At 34.2% G+C, this 22,129-nt stretch overlaps 1 non-coding gene across 1 annotated transcript; it reads right to left on the reverse strand.

Annotated features, from left to right (window-relative positions):
• Positions 1 to 15,814: 15,814 nt before the first annotated feature.
• Positions 15,815 to 15,918, reverse strand: LOC111760189 (small nucleolar RNA U13). The gene has a single exon (XR_002793952.1). It is a non-coding gene; the product is annotated as a small nucleolar RNA U13 (small nucleolar RNA).
• Positions 15,919 to 22,129: the final 6,211 nt, after the last annotated feature.

The raw sequence follows: 22,129 nt of genomic DNA on the forward strand, positions 1-22,129 counted from the left end.
CCTGAAATACCACCATTATGGGAAACTGCTCAGAAACTGTCATTTAGTTTGTGAAATATGAAAGGCTGCTCTATGGCTTCTCAGAATATTCAACAGAATAAAATATAGATGACAATTACTCACCAAATGGATATCTCAAAAAGATGAACATACAGTGATCACACTACATTTCTCAAGAGGACACTCCCTTAAACTTGGGGCTTATAACCATCTATTAATATTTTGCTTTAACATTCAAAAAGTTAGTTACTAGAAATGCAGGATTTTTTTAATCTACTGCAACCTTTTTATTTTATAAACTGGATACCATAGGAGGTAAATCAAATAACAAAGTCAAGAAAATAGGACAATAAAAATGGTGGCAGTAAAAATCTGATTTGAAAGAAAGTTTAGAAACCTGATAAATGCCCCCATTTATTCAAGATCCACACTGATGATAGGAAGGCACTGAATAAACATGAAAAAAATCAAAAAGAAAATTTCAAGACAAATAAACAGAACATTCTGCATATAATTTAGTGCCATTTTAAATCTGGGAATAATAAAATTGAAAAATATTTAAATTAATATTCTAGGTTAATATTGCATTTTCTGGATTACTTTATGTTGTTTAAAATTGATATTTACTTTTACACATTAATAACTATAAAACTTTTCTCACTGCATTAATGCATTTCTGTTGCATGATCATCTCTTGGATGGTTATTTGTGTTGATATGGATAAAAGGTGAGGAAAATTACCCAAATGATTTACAGATTCAATGTAATGTCCATCAAAATTCCAACAGCCTTATTTTCAGAAATAGAAAAGCCAATCATCAAATTTATATGTAAGGATAAGAGTTAGCAATGAGACAACACCATTTTGAAAAAGAATAAAGTTGGAGGACTCACATTTCCCCATCTTAAAACTTAATACAAAGCCACTGTAATCCAAAGGGCATGGTACTGGTATAAAGACAGACATATAGACCAATGGAATCAAATTGAGAGTTCAGAAATAAACTCTCACATCTATGGCTAAATGACTTTTGATTAAGGTGTCAAGTCTACTCTGCTGGGAAATAATCTTCTCTTCAAAAACTGGTGCTGGGAAAACTGGATATCTGTAAACAAAAGAATGAAGGTAGACCCTTACCTCACAGCATATACAAAAATAACTCAGAATGGATCAAAGACTTAAATATAAGAATAATAACTATAAAATTCCTAGAAGGAAATATAGGGGAGCACCTTCAGGACCTTGTGTTAGCCAATGGTTTCTTAGATTTTATACCCAAAGCACAAGAATAAAAGAAAATATATATACATGGTACTTGATTAAAATTTAAAACTTTGTGCAGTAAAAGACTATTACATGAATTTTTTTTTAAAACCTACAAAATGGGAGAATATATTTGGAAACTATATATCCGACGAGGGTTTACTATCAAGAATATATAAAGAAATCCTACAGCTCAACAACAGAAAGACAAACAACCCAATTTAAAAATTGGCAAAAGACTTGAATAAACATTTCTCCAAAGATAATATACAAATGGACAAAAAGCACTTGAAATGATGCTCAATATCATTAGCTATAGTAGGGAAAATGCAAATCAAAACCGTAAATGGGAAAACATTTCACAGCCTCTAGAATGGCTACTAATTTTTTTTTTTTAATGAAAGTTACAAGTTTTGGGGAGGATATGGATAAATAGGTAAACACATTCATTGTTAGTGGGAATGTAAAATGATGCAGCCACTGTGGAAGAAAGTTTGGCAGTTCCTTAGAAAATTAAGTTTAGAATTACCAGATGACCTAGCAAATCCACATCTAGCTATATACCCCCAAAGAATTAAAAGTAGGGACTCAAACAGATATTTGCAAACCAAAGTTCATTTGCCAAAAGATGGAAGCAACTCAAGTGTCCATTAATTGATGAATGAATAAACAAAATGTAGGTAAAAGCATACAATGGAATATTTTAAGAAGAATAAAGTTCTGATACATGCAACAACTTGGATGAAGTTTGAAGATAACATGTTGCATGAAATAAGTCAGACACGAAAGGACAAGTATGGTGTGATATCACTGATATGAATGAAGTAGTGAGAATGGACAAATTCATAGAGTCAAAAACTAGAATAGTGGTTGCCAGGGGCTGGGCTGGGTTAAAGAATGGGGAATTAATGCTTAAATTGTACAGATTCCCTGTTTGGAGTGGTGAGAATGCCTAAATTGTACAGATTCTCTATTTGGAGTGGTGGGTAATGGGTAGTGGTGATGGTAGCACAACATTGTGAATGTAGTTAACAGCACGGAATTATATATTGAATGTGGTTAAAAGGGGAAATTTTAGGTTGTATGTATGTTACTAGAATAAAAAATTTTAAAAACCTACAGAATTCTACATCACAAATAGTCAAGCCTAATGTAAGCCATGGATAATGGTTAATAGCACAATTATAAGAATATTCTTTCATCATTTTTAACAAATGTACAACAGTAATACAAGTTATTTAATAATGGGGGTGAGGGGTGATATATGGGAACTCTATTTTTCGCATAATTTTTCTGTAAACCTACAACTTCTCTAATACAAAAAAAGACCTGAAATGGAAATTAGCCAATTATATAAATAATAGTTCTCGTAAGGTTGGTTATAAAAAAGAGAAGAAGAAATGCAGAAACGGACTCAGTTTGAGGACAATCAAGGGATAACTTAAGATTGTGCTGTATGAGTTACTGGTAGCCTGATGAGAAGATGACATTGAAAGTAGTTTTGTTGTTTCATATATGCAGATTTCCTCTCACATATCTTTGATATAGTTCATCAGAAATTCAAAATACTTTCCAATGGGTGTGTGTGTTCAACAGTGGTTTCACTCATATGTGACACTGGACTGAACTTGACCACTAGGCATATGAGCTGTACACCTGTTACATATGTTAGTATAAATCTGTTATGAAATGGTTGGAAGATATAAAAACACGCAAATGTTAGAGATTAAACTTCTACTTAATATACTATAAGGATTACAAACGATTATTAAAATCAGATGATTCTGGGAATCTATTTACATTCATTTAAAAGCAATCCTGTTTTATTTCAGAAAATCAATTGCTGTTATTTTGATAACAAGAGAGAGATCAAGAATTATAACTTTGTGTAATAAAAATGTAAACTCTTTTGATTTCCTTTGAATACCTCAGAATACTTTCAATCCACTGACGTTAATTCTGTCTAAAAGAATATAACGCTTTTCTAGAGAGAGCAGACAAATTCATATACATGAGGTTATTCTTTGTTTCCTGCTTGTTAGGGTTTTTTCTTTAGCAAAATTTTCAAAGTGAATTCATTGTTATTCAATCACTTTTTGAAAAAATTGCTCTTCTTAAATCTTTAAGAACAAGTTGTGTTTTGATGTATTATAAGATGATATAAGATAAAAGATTTCATGCCTTTCTTATCAGTATAAGATATGTTATATGGAAGTAACAGGTCCACAATTTCAGTGGCTTAAAACAACAAATACTTATTTTTTTGTACATGCTACCTATCTATTATTAGTCATGGCAGGGAAGTTGGAGTCCTGTTTGTTACAATCACTCTGAAACTCAGGCTGATGGAGTTTTCTTCTTGACATATGGCAGGAAAACAAGGCAGGAAAAGAAGATACAGTGAATTTTGCTTTGATCTTAAACTACTACCTCTACATGACTGTACTCATTACCATTCATATTTAATTGTCCAAAATTGTGAAATAGCAACACTTTATTTCAAGGGTGCTGGTCATTGCAACCCTACATAGTATATAGATGTGGACAAAACCACGAATATTTGGTGAAGGGTAGGAATGATTTCTGTACCCTAAAAAATAAAGATACCTTTTCTGTAGAACTATATAACAGCATAAAAACAGTAGGCCAGGGAAGCGGACTTGGCCCAGTGTTTAGGGCGTCCTCCTACTAAATGGGAGGACCGCGGTTCAAACCCCGGTCCTCCTTGACCCATTTGGAGCTGGCCCATGCGCAATGCTGATGCACGCAAGGAGTGCTGTGCCACGCAGGGGTGTCCCCCGCGTAGGGTAGCCCCACGCACAAGGAGTGCACCCCCTAAGGAGAGCTGCCCAGCGCAAAAGAAAGTGCAGCCTGCCCAGGAATGGCGCCACCCACACAGAGAATTGACACAGCAAGATGATGCAACAAAAAGAAACACAGATTCCCATGCCACTGACAACACAGAAGCAGACAAAAAGAACACGCAGCAAATGGACACAGAGAACAGACAACTGGGGTGGGGTGGGGGATGGGGAGGGGAGAGAAATAAAGAAAATAAATCTGAAAAAAATCAAACAAAAAAAAACTATAGGTCAAATAAAAAGTAACAACAAAAAGTCTTAATTCTAGTAAGAAGTGAAGAGCTTAGAAAGCAGGTAAAAATTGTAAATTTACAAATACCAATAAGGAAAACCTCTTCTTGCCCTCATTTAGGACAAGATAAAAAGAATAAGTAACAGTGCCCAAAGAACTCCATGTATGCTGTGGGTATTCAAGCATTTAGGATGTTACTAATATATTTTCAGGTCATTAAATTTGACTTAGTAACAAAAGACACTTTACTTGAAAATAAATGAGACATTATGACTAAACCAAACTTTCTAGTGAATGATGGCTGTTTATGTTTCATTTTACTTGTCCTCATGCACCTTTGTATTTTACATTTCTAAAATTTTAATTTAGGGTCTCACAGATTTCTCAGATAGACCAGTTTCATATGTATTTCATGTCAGTTACTGTTAAAACATGGTGACCTTTACACCAGCTACATGCAGAGTCCATTCCTTTCCTTCATGAGTTTTTTGTTCCTATACTTGTTTACTGCAGAGAGTTGATCACACTCTTTTATGAATATGAAATTATCATCAATATTTTTTCTGCGCCTTCTGATCTCTTGTTAAATGTTCTATTGTTATCTAACAAAGAACCTGCACACTGTCTACACCATGCCACTGCTGATCTTGCCAGCCACTCTCATTTTATTCCTTTACTTCCCTGTCCTACTTTGAAACTTGACATCTGACATTTGTATTAAAAAATTTTAGTAGACAAATGAACTTGTAATTATCTCTCTTGTGTTCTTCATTACACCAAATAGTGTAACTATGAGTTTTCACATCATGAAAAGATTGACTTCACAACAGTGCTACCATAAGAATTATCTCCCAAACAATAAAACAAGCACAGAAAAGTATTTTACTACCCTCTCCCTTTGAAGAATTCCTGTTTCTAGCCAATTAGGCCAAGTAGGTTAAGAAAAATAGAAAATTAAAGTGCTTTTTGAGTGAGGAAAAAAAATTTCTGTGTTTTACTCTTTATACTTGCTAGTACACCAAAAGGAAGAGGATATCCCAGTCATGTTCCTAGAGGTAAGTGGTAACATCTGGTTGTGGACTCAATGTGTTTAGAAATTTGTTTTTTCTGCTGGAGTTAATTACACAGGAACAGGGGAAATATATAAAGGACATCACTCCTAATGTTTCTTCATACTGTGTAGGCATAAATAAATGATATAGTCATGAATCTAAGCTGATGTGGTACCCAACAGAAAAGGAAGTAAAAAAGATAAGGTATTGTGCCTCTCTATAGGAGAATTGAGAAAAAAGCAGGAGTTCATCTGAATCATATAAAGAAACCTGGAGAGGAACCCAACGGTCAGTGGATCCAATACTTTCATATTTCACAATGTGATGGCTTGAAGCTGTATGTACCCTAGAAAAACATGTTTTTAAATCTAATCTATTCTTGTGGGTGTGAACCCATTTTAAGTAGGACCTTTTGATAAGGATACCTCAGTTAAGGTGTGACCCAGTCTAGTCAGAATAGATCTTAATCCTATTATTTGAATTCTGTTAAAGTGAAGTGAAATTCAGAGATAGAGAAAGCCACAGGAGGCAAGAAACTGAATCTGAAAGAGAAGGCAGTTACCAGGAAATTCTGCCCTGTGCCTTGGCATGTGATAAGCTAACCCTGGATCATCAGCAGTCAACCCCAGGATGCCTCTGTCTTCAGGGAGAAAGTATTGCCTTGATGACACCTTGATTTAGACTTTCTTTTAGCCTCAACATAATAAGCTAATAAATTCCCATTGTTTAAGCTAATCCATTTCATGGTATTTGCCTGAGCAGCCTAGGAAACTAAAACACACAGTAAGAAAACAAGACTCGGAGAGTTAAACAGAGATTGTATCCCTATATAATGATGGTACCTAGACTTGATCATAAATCAAGAATTAGACTTGGTTCGAGGTCATTATTATTATAAAATGGGGAGGGGATTAAAAAAACAGCCATATGGAGACTTAAATAATCATTGTGCCCCATTCCTGGAGATGGTTGTTCAAATGATCTGCAGTGGGATTTGAGTGTCCATAAATTTTTAAAGCTCCCATATTAGGTGCCATATTGTTGATAAACTTAGGTTTCTCTAATTATCCAGTTACATATTTGTGAGGGAAAATATTACTGCTGGACCACACAACCAAGCCTGGTACAATTTGAGAGCTTCTGTTCTAAACCACACATCATGGCCCTAAAGAAACTATTTTCAAAAGCCAAATTCAACTAACTCAAATATCTTAGGGAAAGCTAACCATAAAAAGGAAAGTTTTAGTCAAAATGGTCAATTTATTTAAAATGGATGAAGCAGAATCCCACCCCCACCCCAACTTCCATTTTATAGATTCCCTGCCTTATATCTATTACAAGATCCAATGGCTGGAGGACCTAAACCGCTAAGGGGGAAGGAGACCACCTGTGGTTACATCTCTATCTTCTCATGCAACTTATTCACAAATTACTTCAGTTCCTCAGTTTTCCTGGATATAATCTGGTTGACAGATTCTAGTTACTCTTGATAAAATTCTTAAGTAACTCAAACAGGCAGGAAAATTCTTGCAAAAACTATGAAGTATGCTAAGCTTTTCTCCCTCCATTCATTAACTACATTCTTTTACTAGATCATGAAAATGTATTAAAACAATTTGCTAAAAAAGTTCACCTGACAGATGCACATGTTCACATAAAGCCAAAAGATAATGAGGAACTAAAGGTTTTTGTGTAAATTATTTTTCCCTGACCATGAAACCACTTCAGATTTTGGAACATTAAAATGGAACAATCATTCTTTAAAATAGCTATCAAGAGCAAGGAAAAGTGAAATAATAAATCTACCACAAATGCTCTTGGAAAAATAGATCCACTTTGTCTACCAATTCTGCTCAAAGGAATAGTTTAATTTTATTTCCACTATAGCAGTCTTTCACAAAGATGATCATATCTGAAAGACAGGTATTCTTAAAGTATGTATTCTTAAAGTACATTATCATGAATGTAAAAATTCAAGACCTTTCTTCTTTGGTGCAAACATTCTCCCAAAAAGTATAAAGGTATTTCTTGTGACTTCAGTGCCTGGGAAATCTTATTACTTATTATAAATCACAATATGTCTGTCTCCTGAGGTGGTTCCTTCTATGCAATGATGTTTCCCTGTATCTTTATCTAGCATGTATGCACACTTCAGGAATGTATTAATTATATACTTTTTTAGTAAAGTACTTGTGTGAAATTAGAAAATAATCCTTGTAGAAAATAACTAAATCTCTACTATCCACATCAATTTTGTTTCAGAAATAATGAATATATATAAATCAATCTATATAAATGGGATGCAAACATCTCTGGATGGCTATTTCCCCCTGCAGTTGTCTGTAGCTGTTACCCAATTGCTGCTAAATGACTCACAGTGCTGAGCTATCGTGCTCTACGAAAGCTGAAAGGTGACCTCATTTATACACTTCTGTTCTTTGCTCTTTCTACACAGGACACTTCCTCTGTGATAAAAATGGTTAAAGTAAATAACCACCTAAACCAGTTCAGCCCATTAGTAAATACTGTCTTATCCTTAGGTAAAGTCACAGGTGCCAAATAAAGGCTACTATGCACTGAATTTTCTTGAGGATCTTGAATTCACTTTCTGCTCCAGTGCCTTTGTTCTGTTTTACTAAACTAATTTGGAGAACTTTTGTGTAGAGAAAGTTTTGGGTTTTGTTTTTCTTTTTCTTTCTGCCCATTCTTTTGGGTTTAAAGTTTGGCCTTCCCGCATTTGTTTCCAGTATCGATTTTATTGGTTTTCCTTTAACTATCATCTCTTTGCATCCATCCTTTTTCTAACTTCAGCTCTTGAGAATATGACCAGGGCCAGAGACCTTGCATTCTTGATTGTCCAAGAGAGAGGTTATATATGGTGGGGTCGGCTCATCTGGGCCTATGAGAGCCAGATGTGTGCATCTCTCCCCAACTCTGTGTTCAGTGACTTCATCTTGATAGCTTTGAATTGACCATTGCAAGAGTATTTGTTATGAATATTGACAAACCTTACAAATCAGGGCTCATTTTCCCCTGGAGAGCTAGTATGTTAACATCTATCAGCACACCATTAGCAATGGAGATTGCCCTCCATATTTTTCTGTTTCCCTGAGTTGAGAATGACAACACTCATGACATTTACCATACTGCCACCTAGCCTTATGCAATAGCCTAGGCAACATCTTCTTAACAACACATTTTTCCATCGCCCCAAGGCACTTCACTTGCCTTGCTTTATGGTGGCAAACCAACACTTAAACACTTAAATTTCCCAGCATTAAATATTGCTAACAGTTTCTTGTGATCCTTTCCAGGATTATAAAAAATAAATAAAATACCACAATGCGTAAACGAACATACAAAGAAGCACACACATACATATATACACACATACATAAATTGTATAACATGCTTTTTTATGTGCCCAAAAAGTGAGCATGCAAAAAAGTGTTGTCCTATAGCAGTTGCCATCATTCTAAAACTTTTGTGTAACAAACCAACCCAGAATTCAGAGATTTGAAATAGCAATTGCAAAATTTCACAGATATTCATGGACTGATCTAAGGTGAACTCAGCTAGGTGGCTCTCCTCTTCCAGCTGGGCTTTGGCAGCCTTTTTGACATGTGCCGGGGTCAGCTTCCCAAGGCTGGTCTCTGCTCCACTTGTATCTCATCCTCCTCAGGAATCCAGGGGAAATGAAATTCTCATTTCAATTTGCAGAAGTGCTAGAATCAGAAACAGAATCATACCTGGCAAATGGTGAAAGGCAGGAATACAGGGCAGGAATACATGGTGAACAACTGAGGATAACAATGTGATCTACCTTATGTCCCTGATTTTTACTCTCAGTATATTTTCTTGTAGATTTTTCCAAAGTGCTAAATGTAGATCCACATAGTTCTTATTTAAAACTGCTTAGAATTCCATCATAAAGATATACCTTAATTAAATTGATTAATTGCTTTTTGAATTATATTAAAATATATATTATAATGAATATACTTTTATTATACAAAGTGCATTGTTGGTATATGTAGAAAGAAAATTCTAAGAAGAATGATGACTGGGTAAAAAAAAATTTAGCATTTTGATAGGTAATGCCAAAAATGCCCCATATTTTAAGATTTTTGAAATTTCTACTAGTAGTGCACAGAGTGCACAACTATTTCTTCATACCCTCCCAAGAGTGTTATATGTCCATACATTGTTTAACCTTTTGATAAGTAAAAACTACCATGTATTTTTGGTTTGCATCTTTACTTAAAAGTTATTTTGAGCCTTCTAGTGAATTTAATGGCCATTTTATATTTATTTTTTCAGAAAATTGCTTAATTTCTAATATTTAAAATTATCAAACCTTTCTGAACTTTATTTCATTTCTTTATTGGAAATGAAGTTTTAGTGAACATATGAGGGGCTTTAGTTTCAGACCTAAATTTGCAGATTGCATAATTAACTACTTGGAAGACATTAGAGGCATAACTAACCTCTCTTTGCATTAGTTCCTCTTCTAGAAAATAATAATAATTTTCCTATAAAATGTAGATATTCTATGTTTTCTTATTTAATAACTATAATAAAATAGTTATTCAATTTATTTTACAGGGTTTTATATAAATCAATCAATCAATCACTCAATACATAAATAAATAAATAATATTCCCATTGTTATTAGGCATCTCAACCATGGTTTGGCAAACTAAGGCCTGTGGTCCAAACTAGCACATCCCCCATTTTGGTAAAAAAAAAAAAAAAAAAAAGATGAATTGAAGAACAGTCATGTTCATTTATTTATGTAATATCTATGGCTGCTTTTGTGTTGTAATGGCAGTTTTATGTGATTGTCACCAAGACTGTATGCACCAAAAATCCTAAAATATTTACTATCTGGTTTTTTACAGAAAAAAATTTGTTGACCCCTGGTCTAGATTGTGTGGAACTTCTCTTTCTTCCACCACCATGTAAGTCAGTGGTTCTTAAACTTGAGCAGACATCAAAAACACCTGCAGGGCTTCTTAGAGTACAAATTGCTGGACCCCATCTCCAGAGTTTCTGATTCAGTAGATTTGGTTGGAGTCCCAGCATGGAATCAGGAGCAACACTTTAAGAAACACAGACCTAAGCTATTCTGCAAATGAGCTTCAAACATCTTAGGCAGCTGACGTTGATGTCTACTTCCTTTTTCCTAAGATCAGATAAATTTGCTTTGTTTGGTTTGTTCATTTGTTTTTGTGTTTGTCTGTTTTTGTGGTTGTTGTTGTTTGCTTGTTTGTTTTGCCAGAGTGGGGTGTTTCCAATTTCATGTGGGGAAAAATATCTCTGAAATCAGAGACACAACTGAGAGTACTAGTTCACGCCTTGTCTCCTCCTGTCTAAGCATCCCCAGCTTCTTCCTCCCTCCACCAGGACCACTGGAGTTGTCACCCTAGCAGCATCTCTACCTCTGTGTAGCCTCCTAGACTCAAATGCTTTTACAGTCTTCCTACTGTATGCCCAATCTAGGAGTCGGTGGATGATGATTACTGAAAGCTAAAACAGCTCTGCTTGTGAAGATAGAGATTAGACAATTTTGTGCAGGAGCACTGTTACATTGACAATGTTCACAGTATTAGACCACGAATTAGACATTAATGTAACTGAAGAAACTAAATTGTTAAGTAATGATTAATGCATTTTAAAATATTGATTTGGGGAATATAGGTGACCCTGACACTGTGTTTAAGGAGAAATAAAAATTCAATTTAAACCATCAAGTATAAGTACAATTTCTTTCTATAATAAAGTTACTTTGAATTTTAAATGGTGGAAAATTAATGACCCAAATTATAGCTTTAAACCAGACTTCTTAAAATTTTCAGAAATTCTAAAAAACAAGTATCTATTAAACACATCTATATACAAAGCATTGTAAGATATAATAAAAATATCAGTAAGAGACTGATTTCCTTGTTTTCATGCATTTATGTAATAGGAGGGATGGAATTAATGTATAATTAATAATAAATAAAATAAAAAATAAATTAACAAATACATAATAATAATATGATATCATCTCTGGTAAATGCTCTTAAAATATAGCATTAATGTGGAGAAAGTGGCCACAGTAGCTGCTGAGAGTAGGGAGAGGGAAGAAGAGACATAAGGTGGGGGCATTTTCAGGACTTGGAGTTGTCTTGGATGGTACTGCAGGAACAGTTGCTGGACACTGTGTGTCCTGCCATGGCCCACTGGGTGGACTGGGGGAGAGTGTAAACTACAATGTAAACTATTATTATCCATGTGGTGTGGCAGTGCTCCAAAATGTATTCACCAAAGGCAATGAATATACCACGATGATGAAAGAGGTTGTTGATGTGGGAGGAGTGGGGTGAGGGGGTAGGGGCTTTATGGAGACCTCATATTTTCTGAATGTGACATTAGAAAAAAAGATAAAAAATATTAATAGACATATTTTGAAACAAATATTAATTTTAATTTTAAATTATAAATACTTACGGGGATTAGTTCTACCACCTCAGAATAAAAAATAAAATAAAATATACAAATCTATAAGAGATCAAAGGAAGGAGAAATCCCTGTGGAAAAGTAAGTCCAGCCAGTTACCTTGAAGAATATCTTACTGGAAAAGGGTCATGAATGATGGCAACATTTCCACAGACAGATTTGATGGATGGATTAGGGCATTTAGGATAGAAGGAACAACGTGAGCAAAGTGAAATAAGCTAGACACAAAAGACCAAATATTGTATGATTTGACTTCTATGAAATTCTCAGAATAAGCACATTCACAGAGACAGAAAATAGATTACAGGTTATCAGGATCTTGGGGGAAGGGGAAAGGGAGTTATTGTTTAATGGGTGCAGTTTCTGTTTGAGGTGATGAAAAGTTTCAATAATAGATGGTGGTGATGGTAGCACAGCACTGGGGGGTGAATATAATTAATATCAGTGTGTTTGAGTTGTATACATACCACAATAAAAACTATTTTTTTTAAAAAAGCAATGAGTCAGAAACGTATGAATTCTTGAGGATGGAAGGAGGCACTATTTGGCTGTTCATATACAAGTGAGAAACAGGTGATGAAAATTTTTTTTAAATGTGGATTTTAAGAAAGGTGCACTTGATCTAATTTCCGATATGCAGGAATTTTTGAGTAGGAAGTGATTTGTTCAGAGATAAACCACAAGTTTCCAAATCTAAAACTACATTTTGTGGTATTTGGGAATAAGTTAGAGGTAAAGGAATTATGAGCATCTGAATTAGCAGATGTTATAGAAAGATGTTAGTAGAAGTTGTAGAAAGAGAGATGAGAGGTTCATTACTATATGCATAGAGTAAATACATCATGATGTTTAATATATATCATTTCAGATATGTTTAAAATTGTGTATGAATAATTAGGGAAAATACTTAGAAAAGCAAAGTTAACAGATTGATATTTTTTCCTATATAGGTGATAAACAGTAGAAACACGGAAATAAGCATTCCTAATATTAATATGAGGAATATCAGAAGAAATGTTTATTTAATTTTCCATTTTTGTTATTTCTACATTCAAATTTTTCTACAAGAGTATATGAGTTGTATTATAAAAGCCTTGAATTTTATTTTTTAGAATCAGGTGTGTACTCGAGCGTCATTTATCATAAGGTTATTTTCAAAAACTCATTAATATGTGTGCCAAACCATTTGTTATGTCAGAGAAAGTATGATAGCATAGTAATACTGATTAGTCATTTGTTAATATTATTGGAACAATTTTCATTATTTTATGATGCCATGCTCCTAAAATTCAAGATAGATTCTTCCCATTTAATATTGTTAGGAAACTAGTAAATGTTCCCTGGGATATAAATATGAAAAAATATGAAGGATAAAAGTTTAAAAGGCTGTTACATTTTGGAGGATTCTTAATTTTCATTTTGAAGGAAAATGTAACTTGCTATGATTCTATTAATATTTTCTTGTAATTAGTCACCTCTTAAAGGCAGCGTTATCATATTCCCATGCTAAAGAAAATATTTCTGCATGACTAGAATTTACTGGTTTCCTTAGGCAAAAGTGAAGAAACAGCACTTAATTTATAATGGTTGTCACTTCCTTTTGGGATTTTGGAGGTTCTATTTTCCTCCTCAATTTTTATATATTTCCAAACATTGACCAGCAAAACTTAAAACATACAATTCTTGCTTTATGTAAATGAATTCCCCTAGAACATCATGTAATTGGTTGTGATAATTTTATATTTCTAGCACTTTACCATCATTCAAATTAATATTAAATATAAACGGGTAGAAACTTAAGGCTAAACGCACATACCTACACTGTTGGCATGGATTAAGTGTGGAGTTGATTATAGGAGCTGGAAGATACATAGCCCCTGTTCAGGGAAAAAACAAAACAAAACAACTTCTAATATCAGTGGACTTTAAAATTCAAGGCAAAAATTGTAGTAGATCTGGCTAGTGTTTCATAGAGATATGCACAAAATTCTATGGTAAAACAGGTTAGGAAACACCCATATCTTCCTAGAGAATTAGGGGTAACAACTCAGAAGATGAATATTTGAATTAAGTGTTTAAAAGGAGAATAGGAGTTCAGAATAAATAGCAGACAAAGGAAGAAAAATGTGCAAGAAAGACATTAAAGAATATGACAGATTACCAGTTTAAGGAGATATTCAACATGATCAGACATTTTGTATTGTTAGCTTGATTCAGGCTGAAAATTAAGCCGTTAAGACACACTGGTCCCAGATGGTGAAGTCCTATATGCTAAGCAGCTCGAACTAAATCCTGATGGCTTATGTTTTAAATAAAGAATTATTTCATTTGCATTACACAAAGGTAACTTTGGTTGCAAGTAGAGGAATGGGAGTAAAAAGGGCAGATTCATTTCAGAGTAGCCTTATCCTGAGACATGTTGAATATTTTCTTCTCTTCAGGCTCTTTGTAGCAGAGGACCATTCTAAACAGTTTATTATTAGCTTAGTAATTATAATTACTGTAGCGTTGTATAATCAGTCTTATTGCCAAATTTGTGTGTAGGCTATAAAGGAATAGTGAAAGAAAAATATTTCAATTTCTAAATATGTATATTGCATATTTTCACCTTGCAGGATTATGGAGCCTCAAAAGTCCATTCTGTGAAGGGCTGAATGTTTACCCCACTGATGACTCATGTTAGCCCAGATTTATCTTGCAATTTATAAAGTACCCTTAGTTCAGATTTTCTATGTTTCTTGATGTTGTAATAGACATTCTCTTAACACTGAAGTTTTGCTTCATGACTCATGAAAAACTTCCATGTTTTATCTACTTAAATGTTCATTTTGAATTTCTTTTTGCAACTGTAAGGTAGATTATAGTCACAGTTCTTTTTCTAAATTTTTATACAATTACTTAAAGCTTTATATACTAAAATGATGAAAACTCTGATAAATATTGATCCATTTGCAATGCTAGTTTTTAAGTTCATCAAAGAGTTCATCTTCCCAGAAGAAATTAATGGCCTTTGAAACTAAAGAAGGATAAACACAGTCCACTGTTATCATCTTTTAGGGATATTTTAAATAAGTTAGCAATTCCATTATTCATTTTAAACTGCAAGAATTGATATCCAAGGACTAAAAGCTAGATTACTCAATTGCACAGCAGGTTGTAATGGTCCTGATTTAAAATAATTATTGTCTTCTACTAAATATTTACATATAGCAGTTTATTCTATGAACTTGCTTCCTTTGTTATCTACCATATCAAGTCCAAAAAAAAAGTCATCATATTGTTTTGTATTGCTTGGTAGGTTTTTCTTTTCTTTTTTTTATAAAGTAACTTCCAAAAACACTTTTTTGGAAAATTAAGTTATCAAAATTAAGTTACCAGGTATCTGTAGTTAGCATAGATGGGGTAAAAGATGGTATGATAAAGAACCAGAGTATGGGCCATGATGTGGACCATTGACCATAAGGTGCAGAGATGCCCAGAGATGTACTTACCAAATGCAATGGATGTGTCATGATGATGGGAGTGAGTTTTGCTGGGGGGGTTAGTGGTGGGGTGGGGGTGGTGGGGTTGAATGGGACCTCATATTTTTTTTAATGTAATGTTTTTACAAAATCAATAATAAAAAAAAACACCACAAAATTGGATTTAAAGGGAGAAGGTAAATATGAGACTCTAAAATAATAGAATAATTTTGAAGAAATAATTTTAAATATCACTGCTTACAAAATATGCCCTTTTTAGTTTCCATTTTTTTTAAAAAGTAGTAAAGGATTATTAATAATTAGAATATACTTCTTTTATTTGATAATCATAACCCTTAAAGTGCTTGATTTTAGTTTAAAGCCCTAAGTCATTTATTTTCTTTATTTTCCTTTTATTTTCTTTTTTTTTTTTCCTTTCTTGTCAGACGGGTAATGTGCAGACTTCGTAACAAGGCTTGAGGGAGGCACATCTCACGCAAATGCATGAACACCCATTCATCATGCTTATGAACCACAAAATGATCATTTTTTTAAAACCAATTTTATTGATACTTAATAATAAAGCATACAATTCAACCAAAGTGTACAATCAATGGTATTTCCTATAATCACATACTTGTGCATTCATCACTTCAATCATTATTAAAGTTTTCATTATTTCAATAATAATAAACAAAAAACGGACAAAAAAAAAGAAAATCCCTCACCTCTAAATCTCTCTATGCTCCCCCCACTGTACATAGCATCTGTTTCTGGCTATTCTATCCAAAGTGTATAACCAATGGCTTTTACTATAATCACAATGTTGTACATTCATCATTTCAAAATTTTAGAACAATTTCATTACTCCAAAAGAAAGACTCTACACCCCTTAGCATTCCTTCTTCAGACCTACATAACCACTAATCTCCTTTTACCTTTATAAATTGATTTATATTTATATTTTATATAAATGAAATCATTAATTCTGTCTTCAATCTGTCAAATCTGCTCTCTCAAATCTGTGTTCAATCTGTTCAAATCTGTGTCTCTAATGTATTTTTAATCTCATCCATCATCTCTTTCATTCCCATAAGGTCTGTTACTTTTTTTTGCAGACTTTCACATTTTTCTTTATGCTCACCCAGTGTCTTCTTAATATCTTTTATATTTTAGTCATATTTTAATTCAATTCTTTAAATTGATTTAGAGAGTTGTGTGATTATAATTAATTAATTGTCTTAAATCCTGAATCTCTTCAGGATATTTGATTTGTTCCTTTGGCTGCACCATCTCTTCCTGTTTCCTAGTATGGCTTGTAATTTTTTGCCAATGTCTAGGCATCTGGTATTTTGGTGAATTTAATCTAATGGCCAATTTCTCTCTTTTGTCTATTGTTATTTTTTCACAGCTCTTAGGTATTTGGTTCCACTTATCCTAAGTCTCTAATACTGTACAGCTTAAGTTACCAAAATCAAGTCAGGGACTCACTAATGGAGTGCATACTTTCTCCCAGGGGTGGGGTAAAGAGAGTTCTGGAAGAAATTTGTGTCTATATAGTTTCCAGACCAGTCAGCAGATGGTGATTGTTGACTTACCTTTCCACAGAGGTGTATCTCTCTGTTTTCCTTTGTTTTTGTCTAGCCAGAGCTGAGATTCCCAGTGGGCTCTGCTGGCCAAATTCACTGAAGAAAAGACTCCCAACTCCCTCTCCCTTTTCGCTTGTAACAGCTGGCAGGAAGGAAGATGTCTGTTGTCCTCTCAGCTAGCTGCAATGAGCCAGGGATTTTACCCCAGCTGAGTATCTTGGGGGTGGGGGAAGGAAGCCCTTCTTGACAGCCAGGAGGTTTAATAACTCACAGTTTGCTGTTTCAACTTCTTTCTTTCTCTGTCCTTCACCTTTCTGGGAGTTGTTACTCCCTCACCAAAGTTACTTCCTCCCCGAACTCTGTTGCCATGTGCTGAAGAATGATGGCAGGCAATGTCTGCAAGGGTTTAGCCTTCCTCTTTCTCTTAAGGTTTCATGGACCCAGCTTCTTCCTATCTCAGGTGTAGGCAGGCATATGTCTTGTCTTTCTCCCCAGAACTCATTTCGTTCCAGGCTCAGCTGCACTGGTCTATTCACAAGGTCAGCTGTAGACTATCAGCTCATCTGTCTTCCCAGAGCCAAGTCTATGGAGCACTCTCTCTTCCTGTGTATCTATTTCTGTGTTTTACTTCTCCAGCAATTACTTTCGGGGTCTCCAACATCAAAATGAAAACTCTTCTCTGACATGTTGTTTTCTCTTTAAGTCCCCACCCACCATGGGGATGGGAACTCAATGTCCTACTGACATGGCTGAATCAAAGTCCTAATTTTAATTTAATCAAGTAAAAGTGAAACCTCTGGACTTAATTCAATCAAAGGAGAACACATTCATAGGAACAGACTAATTTACAAGCATCCAATATCTATTTGGGGAATTCATAAACAATGTCAAACTGCTATAAGCTTTTTTATATAACTCATTTCTAAGTAAAATTAGTTAAATATATGGAATAAAGTCCAACATCCCTTAGACTTCCTTGTATGAAATATTTTAACATCCATACCAGAAGACAACTTTGATAAAACTCTGCTATACACAAAACTTTATTTTACTTTTATTAGTTGCCTTCTCTTCAAGTTTGTTTGGTTTCCAAACATTAATTCTAAAGGGTAACAGACTTGATATTTTGATCTGTTGAGCTTCTGATAAGTGCTTATAGATAAAAAGTGGAACAGAAACTGAGGTGGGAAAATTTCTCCTCAGAGGGAACAACTGCTTTCAAGAAATGAAAGAATAGGAGTATCCTGGAGAAAGTAAATTAGAAGTCTCCCTGAGTTTGCAGTCCTCTGCAAAAAGGACCACTCAAAGGATGATATCAGGTGAATGCAATACAGATAAAACCAATACAGTCTCTGATTTCTTTCATTTTTTCCAGTTACTCTGTTTTTGACATATTAACTCTCAGCTCTTTTTAACACTTTTTATTTTATCTATTGGGAAAATAAATACTTTAGACATTACTTACTTATTTAGTCTATTTTAGAAATATTTTTCCTGGCAAACAAAACTGGAAACTACTGTTTTTAATTATCTCTTATTTACTTTTCAGAGATAAAAACAAGTATGTCCATTACATACATTTTTCTTTTCTTTTTTCTCAATTCTTCTAATTAAAATAGAAATATTAATTTCTTATTTATTAAGGATTTATTCTGCCTTGCTTGGGAGTAAGGACTATATTGACTGATCCACAAAAATCCCTGAATTATTATATTTGAAAGTAAATGTAAAAGTAGACATGTTTATTAAGCTAATGATAAAATTAATATTTGGGTAGAGTAAAGGCATGGAAAGATGACCTTTGAAATCAAATAACTTAAAAGGTTGAAGATATAGAAATGTGGATAATTTTGTATAAGAAAGAAATGCATTTAATGCTGGCCACATAGGTTCAAAATGAATATTTGAGAGCAGTGATGATGAGTCACCAGTACCTCTCCTTTACAAAGAACCCAAAAGGCAGCCCCTGTTGATTTTTTCACTGCAATTTATAAAGAATAATACCTAGTTGAGGATCTTGAATTTTTAAGAATAAGATCTAAAAAAGAAGAGGAAAAAATTTTTGGAGGGGCCAGGATGGGGGAATTGTACCAGGACCTCATATGTGGGAAGACGGAACTCAGCCACTGAGGCACATCGGCTCCCCTGAGTTGATGTTTTTCATTTGTTTTTCTAGTTGTTTTTTTGTTATTGTTGTTTTTAGGAGGCACTGAGAATGGAACCCAGGACCTCCCATTTGGGAAGCAGGCTCTCAACCACTTGAGTCACATCTGTTCCCTGAAAAAGCAAAAGCAAATATTAATAAATATTTTAAAAATACCACCCCAAAACAAGTTAAAAGACATAAGATTACTCATCCTTCATGCAAAAGGAAAAATAGAATATGTTTTAAGACAAGTAAATTTTTTTTGTCAGAACAAGAAACACTTGGATAGTTATAGAAAAGGGATTATGTGTTTTTTTCATCTTCACCCTCCAAACTTCATGTATGCACAAAAGAAATTTTGACTATAACTAAATGTAAAATCGTGTTGATGCACTGTTTCACATAGTAGCAGAATGTATAAATTTACAAAATTTTTTAAAAAGTCAGTCAACACGATGACAGTCTCCTGCCATTGGTTTGAATAAGGAATCTCAACCTTGGTCAAAATGATATTCTTGCTGGTTTCTGTGGATGCTTCTTTATGACCACTTGGCTTCATATGCTTCTCACTCATCCTGCCATAAGATCTGCTTAGAACTGACGCCTTCCTCATAAGTTTTTTTAAGGAAAACTTTATGGTATTCTCTCACTCACTGTGTATACAGCATGCTTAGGAACAGTCCCAGGCCCTTCTACCTTGATATACCACACTACTACTCTTTCTACTCTTCTTCTGTCTCAGCATAGTGCTAAAGAACAGAGATACCTGCACCCTACTTTTCATTTGAGAAAAATGGTTTATGACCTCTCAGATAATAAGTAGTAACCCCTAACTTGTCTTTTCTGACATTCCCTGTTCTAAGGAATGGAACTGAGGGGAAGGGTTGGTGAGGGCAGGGTTCAGGGCCTGTTTTCCTACTTTCAGCAACTAAATAACTTGCTTTCCCTCAATTCTTCTTTCCCTTTTACCTAGACCACTTAATTATTCTCTGGTAGGGAAACTGACTTTTATATTATTCTCCATTATTTCAAATGTTTTTGTTTATTCCATAAACTCTGCCTGAAACCTTCAGATATTTACTTTTAGATACACTAAGACAGTCTTCAGAAATTTAAAAAAAAGATCAGTCACCACCACTACCAGAACAACAACAATAAAACCTGCTTTTCAAAGTTTTTTCCTCTGCTATAACAACCAGAAGTTTATTCTGAAATCCTCAGAATTGAGAATTGCCAGCATTTCTGTGGAATTAACTCTCCCCTGAGGACAGTGATTTTAGTTTGTATCCTTTCTGCCTGCTTGAAGGTTGATGGCCTTTATGGAGGAGGTGATTGGGTAGAAATCTATCCTTTTCAGAACTGGGCTGAGAAACTGTTCTAGTTTCTTTTCTAGAACAGTATGTATTGGGGTCAGCTCATGCCTTCCATAAAAGGCATGTTCAAGGTCCCAAGTCCTGGTCCTATGGGTTGTACCCATTTGTAGATTTGTAGATTTAAAGATTTTGTTAGTTAAGATATGCCCAAACTGAATGAGTGGGCCTTAATCCAATAAGGCCAAAGCACAGGAAATTGGGCAGGGAAGGAGAAGTCGAAAGTCAATTGAACTCAGAGAGGAGGAAAAGACACTTTCACGTGACCAAAAAACCAAGGAACCCCAAAGATTGCAGGCCAGCAAGAAGAAACCAACCCTGGGAGGAAGTAAGCCTTTTAACCTCTGAAATCTGAAACTATGAACCAATAAATTCTTGTTGTTAAGCCAACACATTGTATGGTATTTGTTTTAGCTGCTAAGAAACTAATACATTATTTTCAATGCAAAATGTTCTTGGGAGACTTAAGTCAGTTCCCTACTTTTGAAAGTCTGGTTCTAATTTATCTTGTCTCACCATACAATCTAATCACAATAATCACTTCTCATATACACACTTGCAAAACCACACATTACCGGAAGAATTCTATTAATTTATTTTTATTTATGTATTTATTTATTTTTGTTTTTTGTAGTACTGGGAGCTGGGAATTGAAACTGAGACCTTGTATGTGGAAAGCCAGTGCTCAACCACTGACCCACATCACCTTCCCTAAGTTGATATTGTTTTGTTTTGTTTTTGCTTGTTGCTTGTTTTTGGTTTTTCAGGAAGTATTGGGAACCAAACCTGGAACCTCCCACGTGGGAGGTGGGCACTCATCCACTTGAACCACATCAGCTCCCTGTATTTATTTTATGTGAATTATTTTTAGAAAAATAATTCTAACATACATACATCTTTTCAATCTTTTTCATACGATTAATGAGGAAAATGATTTTAAAAGTAATTTTGGAATACATATATGTATGACAAAAACATATGCCTGCAGGCATGTCTTGACTTAAGCTATTATAGTATTTCATTTATCCAAAAGGATAACAATTTTTCATACCTTCTGTTAGGGTTATGTTATATTACTAGTCAATTAGCAAGAAAAAAATTGAAATAGCTTAACCCCATTTTTTTACATAATCATCTACCCTTTTACCAGAGACTGATTCAAATATATAATACTCATGTATATTCACAAAGATTATATTTATTTACTTTAGAAATATGTGCTTTCTATGAATAAGACTGCTGACTAATTGGACCAAGTTAGAATTGTACTAATTCATAGCTGTATTAGTTTCCTATTGCTGCCATAACAAAGTACCACAAATTGGATGGATTAAAACAATAGAAATGTTTTCTCTCATAGTTCTGGAATATAGATGTCTGTTTCCTCTGAAGGATCTAGAGTAGGAATCTGTCTTTGCCTCTTCCTAGCTTTTGGTGGTAGCCAACAATCCTTGGCATTCTTGGCTTGTAGCTGCATAACTCCAATCTCTGTCTCCATCTTCAAATCAACTTCTTCTTCCTGTCTGTCTCTGTCTCTGTGTCTTTTCTTTTTATAACAATAGCAGTCTTAATGGATGAAGGGCCCACTCTATTCCAGTATGACCTCACCTTAATTTATGCAAGGGTTCTTATTTCCAAATGAGGTCACAT

This window comes from Dasypus novemcinctus, chromosome 2, assembly GCF_030445035.2.
Source record: "Dasypus novemcinctus isolate mDasNov1 chromosome 2, mDasNov1.1.hap2, whole genome shotgun sequence".
Taxonomy (NCBI): Eukaryota; Metazoa; Chordata; class Mammalia; order Cingulata; family Dasypodidae; genus Dasypus; species Dasypus novemcinctus.